Consider the following 11958-nt stretch of genomic DNA (forward strand, 5'->3'; position numbering starts at 1 on the left):
CTGTGAAGCTCTATGTACATTTATGGCGCTATATAAATAAAGACATACAATACACCTTTGGTTCGCTGGGATACCGTACATCAGGCCTGCACAACTCGTAAAGTGCGAAGGGCCGAACTGCTCCAAGGAAAAATAAATTGGGCCGCACGGGTAAAATCATCATCATCATCATCATCATCATCATCATCATCTCTCCTCCAGCACCCATCATCATCCTCATATCTCCCCCAGAACCCAACACTATCAACCATTGCGATACTCCCCATCTATCTCTCATACCCCCATCTCTCCCCCTCACCCACACACAATACACCCCTCCACATCAAACACACAATACCCCCCTTCACATCAAACACACAATACCCCCCTACACCCCACACACATCCCACCACCCCCTGCAGCTCACATCCCTCCCCCCTGCAGCTCACATCCCTCCCCCCTGCAGCTCACATCCCTCCCCCCTGCAGCTCACATCCCTCTGCCCCCTTGCACCTCACATCCCTCTCCCCCTTGCACCTCACATCCCTCTCCCCCCTTGAACCTCACATCCCTCTCCCCCCCTGAACCTCACATCCCTCTCCCCCCTTGCACCTCACATCCCTCTCCCCCCCCTTGCACCTCACATCCCTCTCCCCCCCTTGCACCTCACATCCCTCTCCCCCCCTTGCACCTCACATCCCTCTCCCCCCCTTGCACCTCACATCACTCTCCCCCCCTTGCACCTCACATCACTCTCCCCCTTGGGTGGGTGACAGTGACTGGGTGACAGTGACTGGGTGGGTGACAGTGACTGGGTGGGTGACAATGACTGGGTGGATAGGTGGGTGACAGTGACGGGGTGGGACACAGTGACTGGGTGGGAAGAGTGACAGGGTGGGACACAGTGACAGGGTGGGACAGTGACTGGGTGGGTGGGTGACAGTGACACTGACAGTGGGTGGGTGGGTGACAGTGACTGGGTGGGTGGGTGACAGTGACTGGGTGGGTGACAGTGACTGGGTGGGTGGGTGACAGTGACTTGACAGTGACTGGGTGACAGTGACTGGGTGGGTGACAGTGACTTGACAGTGACTGGGTGACAGTGACTGGGTGGGTGGGTGACAGTGGGTGGGTGGGTGACAGTGACTTGGGTGACAGTGACTAACAGTGACTTACCTTGACCCGGGTGGGTGCAGATTGCCGCCGGACGCTTGCTCCTCCTGCCCCCGATATCCCTGCGGCAGCTGCCTGGGACGGGAGGTGGGCTTGGGGGCGCGGGTTGGGGGAAGGGGGGGGAGGAGGGCACGGGAGGTGAGCTCGTGGGGGACGCGAGAAGCTGGCCGCGGAGGGAAGCGGTGAGAAGCAGGCCGCTGGAGGAGCTGAATTATTTAATTATTACTTCCCCCTCCAGCCCACGTTGGGAGCAGGGGGGGGAGCGGGCCCGCAGAGGAGCTGCATGTTGCTTCCCCTTCCGCCCCGCGTTGGGAGCAGGGAAGGGGGAGGGGAGCGGGCCCGCAGAGGAGCTGTGTGTTGCTTCCCCCTCCGGCCCACGTTGGGAGCAGGGGGGGGGAGCGGGCCCGCAGAGGAGCTGCATGTTGCTTCCCCTTCCGCCCCGCGTTGGGAGCAGGGAAGGGGGGGGGACGGAGCGGGCCTAGCGCATGCGCGCCGGGACCGCAGGGAATTGGCGCCATTTTTTTTTCAAAGTGGTTTTTTTTTTTCAAAAAAAAATTTTTTTCAAAGTTTTTTTTTTTTTTTTAAATCTCATCGAGGGCCACACAGAGAGGCCAGGCGGGCCGCATGTTGTGCAGCCCTGCCGTACATGGTTTGGCATACTCTGGAGCAGCAGTCCCAATAGGAGGTGACGTAGGGAGTAACATTCATTTCTCACATGTATCACCTACCAGGACATTATATCTTATGCATCTCATGTATGAGTATATAGCTGTATACTCCAGCACTTACTGTGATTTTTTGCCCTCTTCAATCAAGCCATACATTGATTACTCTATATATTCATGTGAATAGTGTCCTGACACATTTGAGCACTGTAAATACGGAACTTTGTTCTATATACAGTACGTTGTGTGTAAACACTTGGCAGAAATAAGTCTCTGCAAAATGGGTATCTTGCATTCTATTGTGCCAGCCACTCGTAAGGCTGCAAATATAACAATAAACTGTTGAAAGAGGGATGAGAAGTGTAAGAATGACAACATGCAATGTATGACTAACAGCTGTGGCATACAATATTGATTTAGTTTATTAGTAAAGTGCCACCATATTCTGCAGCGTGGTACAGAGTGACATCAATTGCATAAACAGAATAATATACAAGTAAGAAGAAACAAGTGCAAACAGACAGAAGCTAATGAGGGCCCTGCCCATGAGAGCTTGCAGTCAAGAGGGAGTAAGGGGCAATGTTAAAACAAAAGGTAAAGTGTCTTATTGTGGGATGGAGTATGTTGCAATCACACAGCTGGATCTATTTAAGAGGGCAGGGCAGGGGTGTTGGATAGCATGGAGTTTGGCTAATGGGTAAACTTCAGGATGAATGTGGAATCCAAAACGGAGTACAGCTGTAATGAAGAAAGGGGGCTACAAACCAGCAAAAATGGTTAAAAGACTTTATTAGATGGTGAGTGAGGGGTACAGAACTACTCTGACGCGTTTTGGGAACAAGTCCCTTTGAGTAGTTCTGTACCCCTCACTCACCATTTAATAAAGTCTTTTAACCATTTTTGCTGGTTTGTAGCCCCCTTTCTTCATTACAGCTGTGCTCCGTTTTGGATCCCACGGATCGTCTTTCCTCTTCAATACTGGCGTGATTCACGCATCAAAGATGGGTGAGCTGCTACAAAAGTGAGATCTACATCTGTGTCACTCCAGGACTGTTGTTTCAGTGAGATGATAGACATGACCCTTATGGTATATATATAGGTCTGTCACCCTTTCAAAGAGACTTATACACTGTCCTATTTACAATGGAGTCATATACACACTTGTTTTATGAGTCTCACGTAGCTTTCATTTAAGCTCTATCCCCTACTCTAAGTGATTACTACATTTCAACCTTATGTATTTGTCCATTCTGCTACTGAGCCTTGATAATTGGGACTAGTTCCCTTGTACTTTGCTCAGGATGAATGTGTATTGCAAAGTATCTGTGGCATACAATGGGTGAGTACAGATATTGGGGTCCATTAACACACTAATGTAGCCATCATGAAGGTGTTCATGACCCCTGTGGTTACCGAAATGTGCATTACATGTTGGGCCCCACTGGCTTTCATACAGGCCTATGCGTGGAACAAATTGTGATTGCTGTAATGCAGCGCTTCAGTTTATTGAGCATGTGAATGAGTTTAAATTATGCCATTTGTTTTTGGCCAGTGAGCGCTTCAAAAACCATTTTAAGGACAAAAATATATATACTTCACTGCATGTTGTGTAGGTCACAAAATATTTTGTAATAATTTTAATATTCCATCGAGTAAAGACTGAACATACTTTAAAATTCAAGAAATGTTCTACATTCTTCTTAACATAAAAGCCCCAAGATGATAAAAATATACTTCAACACTATACTTAAGCTGATTCTTCCCTGTAGTCGCAGACCAGCTGCTTTTACATATCAAATGAACTTAGCCTTTTAAGAGCAGAAAACACCATCCAAGTTTGACAACTCTTAAAAAGAAGATTCATACATATGCATTGTAGACATTTTAAGGTTATATTTTAAAGGGTGCGCAGACCCATTTGTATTCCATAGTCACTCAAAGGGTCTAATTCATAAAACTGCGATAATGGCAATTGCATTGCATTAAGCAGTTATCACATGTACAAACCACATGAAAACTACTGCAACACAATTCTGGCTGTGAAATTCAATCTGATATGCAAGTTTTGTACAAGAGAAAGAGACCAATATTGGAGTGGGTAAATTTGCTAATATACCTCACACGGCGAGACTGAAAAATACCTGGGAACACATCTAAAAAAACTTGTCCTAGATTGGCTATGGTGTCACCCCCAGCCTTGGGCTTTCTAATCCCCGTCTGCTTCCACCTCACCCCAATATACCTACCACACAACCACTAGCATAGCCTATTTTAATTTTAAAGCAATACACAACCAAAGTAGGGGAAAACGCAACATGAATAAATTCAGCACCATAAAGTCTTTCCAAACCCTTATCCTGATTGGCATTTAAGCTGTTACAACAAAAAAATGTCCACCTATCCCAGGCTTGAAGAGGTTCTCTACGATCTTCTGGGTTTCAACCCCCATTTGAACTACACTGCCTGAGACTCTTGAAGCCCATACGACACACAATAAAAAGGGAAGTCCAATACGGAGGTCCTTATCCCTGCCCCACATCCCCAAAGAAGGAAAAATAAATAAGTGATCTACATAAAAAATTCTAATTTAGTGGCCATATGTAATCCACATGTATTATGGATCCATAATGAAGCATTCTCCATCATCAATGAAGTCCTCAACCCCTTAAAAGAAGACTTGCTTTACTTTTTTAATGTTCCTTCTTGTTCCTCTTTACATGACTTCTTTTAACAGGGAGCAAAACTTACGCACCCTCTCTATCGGGTGTTATACAGCTTTATATTTTAATGATATTGGGTACTGATAACTCCCATCCTGATTTGTTCTAATTGTATTGTAATGTATGTCTTTATTTATATAGCGCCATTAATGTACATAGCGCTTCACAGTAGTAATACATGTGGTAATCAAATAAATAACAGATCATGGGAATAAGTGCTTTAGACATAAAAGTAACATTTTGGAAGAGGAGTCCCTGCCCCGAGGAGCTTACAGTCTAATTGGTAGGTAGGTAGAACGTACAGAGACAGTAGGAGGGAGTTCTGGTAAGTGCGTCTGCAGGGGGCCAAGCTTTATGTATCATGTGTTCAGAATATCCACAGTGCTATTCATATGCTTCTTTAAGCAAGTGTGTCTTAAGGTGGGTCTTAAAGGTGGATAGAGAGGGTGCCAGTCGGGTACTGAGGGGAAGGGTATTCCAGAGGTGTGGGGCAGTCAGTGAAAAAGGTTTAAGGCGGGAGAGGGCTTTAGATACAAAGAGGGTAGAAAGAAGACATCCTTGAGAAGAACGCAAGAGTCTGGATGGTGCATAACGAGAAATTAGGGCCGAGATGTAAGGAGGGGCAGAAGAATGTAAAGCCTTAAAAGTAAGGAGAAGAATGGAGTGTGAGATGCGGGATTTGATCGGAAGCCAGGAGAGGGATTTCATGAGGGGAGATGCTGAGACAGATCTAGGAAAGAGTAGAGTGATTCTGGCAGCAGCATTTAGGATAGATTGTAGGGGAGACAGGTGAGAGGCAGGAAGGCCGGACAGCAGGAGGTTACAGTAATCAAGACGGGAGAGAATGAGGGCCTGAGTCAGAGTTTTAGCAGTCGAGCAACAGAGGAAAGGGCGTATGTTTGTTATATTGCAAAGGAAAAAGCGACAAGTTTTAGAAATGTTTTGAATGTGAGGGGCGAATGTGAGAGAGGAGTCGAGTGTGACCCCTAGGCAGCGTGCTTGGGCTACTGGGTGAATGATTGTAGTTCCAACAGTAATGTGGAAGGAGGTAGTAGGGCCAGGTTTGGGACAAAGTATGAGGAGCTCTGTTTTAGCCATGTTGAGTTTAAGGCGTCGGAGGGCCATCCAGGATGATATAGCAGAGAGACATTCAGAAACTTTGGTTTGTACAGCAGGTGTAAGGTCAGGTTTTGAAAAGTATATTTGTGTGTCGTCGGCATAGAGGTGATAATTAAACCCAAAAGATGTTATTAGGTCACCTAGAGAGAGTGTGTACAGAGAAAAGAGAAGAGGTCCCAGGACAGAGCCCTGGGATACCTCCACAGAGAGATCAATAGAGGAGGAGGAGGTGTTAGCAGAAGAGACACTGAAAGTACGATGGGAGAGGTAGGATGAGATCCAGGATAGAGCTTTGTTCCGAACACCAAGAGTATGGAGAATGTGGAGAAGAAGAGGGTGGTCCACTGTGTCAAATGCTGCAGAGAGGTCGAGTAATATGAGCAGAGTGTAATGACCTCTGTCTTTGGCAGCATGGAGGTCGTCAGTTATTTTAGTGAGGGCTGTTTCGGTGGAGTGAGCAGTGCGGAAGCCAGATTGTAGAGGCTCTAGGAGAGAATAGGTGTTGAGAAAATGGAGCAAGCGAGAGAATACAAGACGTTCAAGGAGTTTTGAGGCAAAAGGCAGGAGGGCGGTTGAAACCATGAAGATGCAAGGGCACAATTTCAAAATGTAGTAAGGATGAGGGGAAAATGGAAGTTCCTGCAGTCTATTTACATATGAATGTCTATTTTACCAGCACCATTAAGTATATAGTATGTATGTGAAGCTAAGCATGAAGGCTCAACACCCATTACTATCTAAGTGGGTTATGTATCAAAAGACTCCCAACTGCAAAGTAGGGGAAAAGTAGTCCAAATAGTAGCTATATGTCTTAGGCTGCGCTTATTGAACCAGCGACACGACGGTTATGTCACGCTGCGGTCACTGGAAAAATCAAATTGACGACTTCCAGCGATCACGACCAAGCCATCGCACCGCTTCTACTATAAGCGCACGCGACGGCAGCAATACATTTGTTTTGTCGCGTCGCCGGCACTATAAGCGCAGCCTTAGACAGGTCTGCAACCCTGCTTTTCGCCATTATCACCTAGCATACAGTGCTTCCACTGCAGCAAGGGATTCTGGGAAATGACATGCAAATGAGTGTACACACACGCACTCACGCCCCATAGCGTATAAAAGTGACATTTAATTGGGGAAGGTGTGATAGGGGGGAAACAAGTACATGTTAGATGTTAGTACCACAGCATCAGTGCAGAGCGTGAACCGCAGTATACCCACAAGTGTGAATCCAAGCGGAGAATCAGCTTGAGAATCTCAGGACTCCGCACGGCAAACTGGAGCCCCGGTGGATGCAGATTAAAACATTGCGCCTTTACAATGCTCCTGCGTGATGGCGTAATGCCGTCTGATAGTTGTCCTAACGCGTTTCATCACCAGACGGCGACTTCATCAGAGGTTGTGGGCAATTACTCAAGACAGATTTAAATACACTTAGGTTGCCTAGGCAACTTATACACACCAGCTTTAATAGATTATTAACCCTCCAGGTACTGAAACCAATGGTGACTGCATAATTTGCATCAGCATTTGATCAATGTAGAGGAGTCAATAATATACAAGGATGTAGAGAAAATATAAATCCTAACATCTGGTGTGAATAAACAAATGAAATAAAATATTGATATATAATAAATGAAAAAGATAAACATTCAACACAATAAAAATGTTAATAAAATCAAAGTGATACATGAATACAGTTATTTGTATATCGTTCATACCAATATGATATGAAACAGATTGCACAGGGAGGATTGACAACTCAAAAATGAATATATGTATAAAGAATTATTAACACAATTATCCAAATGTAAAGAAAATGTATTATATTACAAATGGCTAAAATACTGTAACAGAACTAAAAGAATAAATAATGAAAATTAATATTTATAAATAAAAGGAATGTATTTAAATAAATACAAATAGTACACATTTACATTATAAAACCAATACTAATGATATTGATCCAGAGGCAGGGGAGAAGGAGAGCAGATAGCAGCAGTACGGGAAAAATAGTACACACACACACACACACCCCTCCCACCCCAACCCAGGAATGTGCAATACCAATATTGTCAAGTCTTACATACGTTGCATGAGTTCCACTCATCTGGCCCTTAGTCATGTCCGACCTTTGCATTCTCGCACTACTGGGTGCCTTTGTGCAGCTGTCACATTGACATCAATAGTGCACCAGTCAATCACTCAAAATAGTGCTCACAAGTCACACAAATCTGGCAATACCATGCCTCATTCAGCTCTCATAAACCAGTTTAGCGCCACAAGTTATTGTAGGGCTGGAGAAGACATTGAGTTGTAATTAAGGTGCCAGTTTCACTGATTTGTATAATTTCATATGTCAGGTTTCATCACCTTACCGATGTACACATTGCACTCCCATCTTACTCTTGACCACTCACAATCACAGCGACTACCAGGTATGCACAGTAATCTCACTGTGGCTGACCTCACTGTAGGGAGAGAGTGGTCCCTGGACCCTTCAGCATCATGCACATGAAGATAGGAGGATTTCAGGCCTAAATAATAAGATGTTATATTGTCTATATACATATAATCAGCCATAATACTGGACATTGCTTACAATTTAGGTCTATTTCACATGACCTATCCTGACATTTAAATATTATAATTTCTTGCTCATATATCAAGACCAGCTTGTTCACGAGCTCAACCTTTCTTTTATCTTTGAGTGCTAAATTTCTTTTCATCTATTTCTTTAAATACACTCATAACTAGTTTCCATGGAGCATTCCACAAATCTACACATCCTATCTTCTCAGGTGGTGTGAGGGGACTAGTACTTTTATTAGCCTGTCTTTGGGTAAAATCCATAGCAAAGACAATGTAACCAGGGTTACTTACGTAAGCTTTCCATAGATGTTTTCTATCAATAGGCACGGGTGTTAGGAAAATCCCCGTCGACTGAAATCTATCCGTCCACACCATCGTTTACTTTTACAATTAACTCCTTGTGAGTGCGTACCTGCACTGCAACAGACCTGGAGTGTCTCTCCTTGATCGCTTCGGTCTCGGTGGCCACCAATAACTTCCTTCCCTATAAGAAAACCATCCGATATGTCATTGATATAGTCCTTTAGATCTGTCTTACAAACCAATCTACTTCAGGAAAGTGTCTTAAATCAACCGGTGCTTCCCCGGTATCCTTCTGTGTTTGAATATGACCGTACACTTACATCAAAGTCTTACACTTTGTACACTTACATTTGTGCTGGTGCGCTTTTGGTCTCCTTTTTTCCTGTATTGCATATTGTAGCTGCACAGCCTGCCTGCCTACCTACCACCAGGATGTGAGTATTGCATATTTCCAGGGGAACCTGCTGATGAGACTGAGGGTGAGTGGGCTTGCACCATCTACCACCTGTCTTCAGGAGGATAGTACCCATACTATTACACATTAAATACTATGTCATTTATTAGTACCCTGGTTTAGTGGTTTGGCTTATTTTTGTTCAGTACACCTGCATTTGAGCGCTTCAGCTATTTTCTACATCAAAGTCTGGAGGGTTACCTGGAGAGTCTTACTTGCAATAAGGTGCACACCCTCTCACGATCTTTCGTGGACTACTTTCCCCCCTCTAACGCGGCACAGGTATGGTTGGCTCGCCAAATAAACATTTGTTTATTAGATGGGTGCAAATAAATGTCCCACCTTTCAATATATATCAAATAGTCCACGGTCCGGTTCTTTTCTCAATTTATTTAGAGATAATAGAAAACATCTTTTACAGCAAATTTCAGTCAGTTACATCATTTAGGCATATAGAATTTAGTTATAGAGTGGAGAATTTTTTCCTTGGTTGTTCTTAGCTTGGTGGTGTTAAATGATTCTGAATTCTATCAATCCAAATACAATCTTTATACATTTTTCTTAGCTAGTCTAAGCATAGCAATCACCTGTTTTTCTCACTGTCAGCCAAAATGTTCCTAGTCAATCATCCACATTAGATCACTATTTCTTCATTTAGCAATACAGCTCAACCCGTTATAGCGCGATCCGCTACAACGCGAATCTCTTATAACGCGCTCTGAGTGTGGCTCCCGATTTGAAAACCTCCATTTTGCCATGTTGTGGACATTGTGGAGCACCCAGCTAGCCTGGACAGGTGCATCCACCCGGCATCCTTTGTCAAAGGACCTTGGCCAAGGGATCTTGTAGCCAGTGGTACCGGCCGGTACCAAATCGTGATGTGACATGGACTTATGCATTAATGTTATGTATATATGTATGTTCCACACACATCAGATATAATGGTATCTCCAGATACCAGACGGGGAGTGTCCTGGAACAGGATTACACATTTTCTGTGTCTCTTTGCAGCTCACAGATTTCTGTCTCCCTAGTTCAGCTGCTTGTTAGTTCCCCTGTTCCAGCAGCTAGCTGCATGTGTAAAGATACATTATTGACACTTTCCCTCTTTACACAGCCACCAGTTGGTTGCCCTGGCAACCTCCCATTCTCATTACCATGAGTTTGGTTTAGCCTTGTTGTTCCCCTGCCCATTTCTGTTTATGGAATGGTCCTTGGACTCTTCCTGCTTGTCACAGGAACATGTGCTTTAGATCTAACTAGCTGGCTTAGTGAGTACATGCTTCCTCCATTTCACCCCTGCAAGGCCATCCTTTTTTACCGTCCCCCCATAACAGAGCACCTTCACATAGAGAAGCACTCTCTCACCACACATTACCATCTGCAAGTACCCTTTATGTTTGTTTTTGACTCCCCCATTAAAGTTGAAGAAAATAAAAGGACTCTGTGTGCTCTCAAAAGGGGATGAGTTAAGCACTGGACTCACTCACATGCCACATGTGATCCTGGTTCCAGAAGATATATACTGTATTGGTAACGTCACTATCATCAAGCAGAAAGTGGGCATGGCTGGGTTTCTGCCAAGTCACCCTGTACAATGTGATAGGAGGGGAGTTACCTTGTGTGAGCCCTTTGTGATAACCCTTTAAGGCCATTAACTCATTAATTGCAATAGTAGTTCCCAGAGGGGGCAACATGTAATATCTTATTAGATCAGCATGAAAGTTATTTATGTGTGAAATCCATACACTTCAACTGTACTTAGTGAGCCAAGGTAGGGCCTACTATAATATCCAAAATGCCCGACCTAAAAACCAGGCCCAGGCCCCAAGCTCCTGAATGCTGCAGTGAGCATCCAGGAGCTTCTCAGACCCACGCTGCGCCGCCACATAAAGAGGCTGTAATGTCAGCGCATGAATGAGAGTTCCATGTGAGCAGACACGGACTTGGTGGCATGCAAGTAAGGAGGAAGTAGGGACTGTCACCCACTGCTCCCCCATCATCAACTGCCCCTCTGTTACCCACTGCTCCCTCCCATCTATCTACCCTTCTTCCCCACCCCATGTGTCAACCCCTCCCACTTGTACTCTGTGTCAGTGTATAATGCAGTCAGGTTATACTCTGTCAGTGTATACACGTTATGTGGCATGCCATTAGTGCACCACCAGCTACCCAAAATGCCCTACTTCAGGCTAAGTCCTGGCTATGCCCCTCGATAAAGTACCTGTGTTTTGGTCCTTTACCTATTGGGCACCAGCTTTGACTTTTGTACCTATTTATACTAACATGTGAGAGCAGAGATCCACTGTGACTCCCTTACACCTGGAAACCCTCAGCTAATTTAATCAGCTGCAGGATTGGTGACAACACTTTTTATCAGAGAGAAATAATTATTCTACGAGCGTGCATACAAAAGCATGATATATATATATACTTCAAGTCCGCTGTCTAGGTGTAATCTTTGACTCTGATCTTTTCTTCATTCCTCACATTCAGTCCCTCACGAAGTCCTGCCATCTCCACCTCTGAAATATCGCCATGATAAGGCCTTTTCTCACTCATGATGCAACTAAAATCCTAATTCCATCCCTCATCTTGTCCCGCCCTGACTATTGCAACTTCTCTTAGTTGGCATTCCCCTTGTTCACTTTGCCCAATTCCAATCCATCAAAAAAGCTGCTGCTAGACTCCTCTATCTCACTCACCACTCCACTCTGTATCCTCCTCATATTCTACACATCGTCCTAACTCTCCTCCTGTCTTTCTTGACTCTTTTTCCTCTGTCACAGAGGAGGATGTGTCGCTGCTGATCTCCTCTTCTCCCTCTACCACTTGCCCTCTTGACCCCATTTCCTCAAACATCTTGCTCCTACTCTAATCCCTACACTCACATATTTTTAACTCCTCCCTCTACTCTGGTACCTTTCCCGCCTCCTAACTCACGCAACAGTTA

At 44.7% G+C, this 11958-nt stretch overlaps 1 long non-coding RNA gene across 1 annotated transcript in view; it reads right to left on the bottom strand.

Moving 5' to 3' along the window:
• Positions 1 to 8727, bottom strand: part of LOC142471954 (uncharacterized) — a 113793-nt gene extending 105066 nt beyond the window's left edge. The window contains exon 1 of the long non-coding RNA XR_012789559.1: positions 8540 to 8727. This is a non-coding gene — a long non-coding RNA (uncharacterized LOC142471954). The remainder of the gene's footprint in view (positions 1 to 8539) is intronic.
• Positions 8728 to 11958: the final 3231 nt, after the last annotated feature.

Source organism: Ascaphus truei, chromosome 1 (assembly GCF_040206685.1).
Source record: "Ascaphus truei isolate aAscTru1 chromosome 1, aAscTru1.hap1, whole genome shotgun sequence".
Lineage (NCBI taxonomy): Eukaryota > Metazoa > Chordata > Amphibia > Anura > Ascaphidae > Ascaphus > Ascaphus truei.